The sequence below is a fragment of the Protobothrops mucrosquamatus genome, unplaced genomic scaffold, assembly GCF_001527695.2.
Source record: "Protobothrops mucrosquamatus isolate PMUCROS unplaced genomic scaffold, P.Mucros_1.0 scaffold914, whole genome shotgun sequence".
Classification (NCBI taxonomy): domain Eukaryota; kingdom Metazoa; phylum Chordata; class Lepidosauria; order Squamata; family Viperidae; genus Protobothrops; species Protobothrops mucrosquamatus.
The window spans coordinates 313,992-315,458 of record NW_015387165.1 but is presented as its reverse complement, the minus strand read 5'-3'; positions in this window follow the sequence as shown (position 1 = coordinate 315,458).

The window sequence follows — 1,467 nt, the reverse complement described above, 5'->3', positions numbered from 1 at the left end:
AGTTTTAAATAGGGACAATTTTTAAACAATTTTAAAGAGCCACAGCTACTAATATTTGGATTTTAATTGGTTTTTAGCAGGGGAAAATTTCTTTTTGTACAATGTTTTAATATGCTGTGAGCCGCCCTGAGTCCCATGGGGAGAAGGGCGGCATATAAATTTAAATATAAATAAATAAATAAATAAATAAATAAATAAAATGTGTGTGACTTGGGCAGCTATGTAAATTTGCTAAACAAAGAAATGGCATTATATAGCTATTATATTAATCCTATATTAATCAATAGGACAAAATATTTAAATTAATCTTGCTCCAGAGTTGGGTGCTTGGGCAAAAATTGAATACAAAAATTTCCAATATTCCAACTAGTCCAGCCTTGAATCAACTATTAATAAACTGTGCCTGGTCGCAGTTCCAGTGGTGTATGATATACAGGTAATCCTTGATTTACTACCACAATTGAGCCCAAAATTTCTGTTGCTAAGTGAGACAGTTGTTAAGTGAGCTTTGCCCCATTTTATGACCTTTCTTGACATAGTTGTTAAGTGAATCACTGCAGTTGTTAAGCAAGTAACACAGTTGTTAAGGGAATCTGACAACCCCATTGACAGACGGTGACAAAAGGGGAATCACATGACCCCAGGACACTGCAATTGTCTTAAATATGAACCAATTGCCAAGCATCCAGATTTTGATCATGTGATCTTGGGGATCCTGCAATGGTCATAAGTATGAAAACTGGTCATAAGTCACTTTTTATGTGCTGTTGTAATTTTGGTCACGTTTAAGTCAAGGACTATTTGTACTGCATCTCCTGTGCAGTGTAGGAATGCACTACTGCAGCATCCCCCAAAGGTGACCATTCATTCTCAGTTTAAATACTTTCAGCAAAGGAGGGCCAACCACTTCGTAAGTTTGTTAGGAATTATTTCCTGAAATCCACTGAAAAGAACTTCCTTTTAATTTAAACCTACTGTTTCTTCTACTGTCTTCTGGGACAATTCTGCCCTCTCTTCCATGAGTTAGTTTTCAGATACCTGAAGACAGCTCTTTGCAAAGTAACTCCTTGCAGCCTTTTTTAAACATAGCCAATCCCTCCAACATTTCTCATGTTTTCTTCCATCCCTTTATCTCCTTGATTATAATAAATCAGAATAGAGTTGGAAGGGACTTTGGAAGTCTTCTAGTCCAACCCCCTGCTCAAGCAGGGGACCCTATATTATTTCAGACAAGTGACTGTCCAGTCTCTTCTTTAAAAATTCCAGTGATGATAATGAAACAACTCTCTTCCATCATCTCTCACTCTAATTGTCACTACTACTGGTCCAAATACAGTACCAAATTTCCTCTGTTCATCTTTTTCAAGCCTTCTTTCTTCCTTCCATAAATAAATCTCCCCAAAATTTACCATAATCATAAAGCCAGTTTGATGTAGTGGTTAAACCAGGACCCAGACTCAGAGTGAC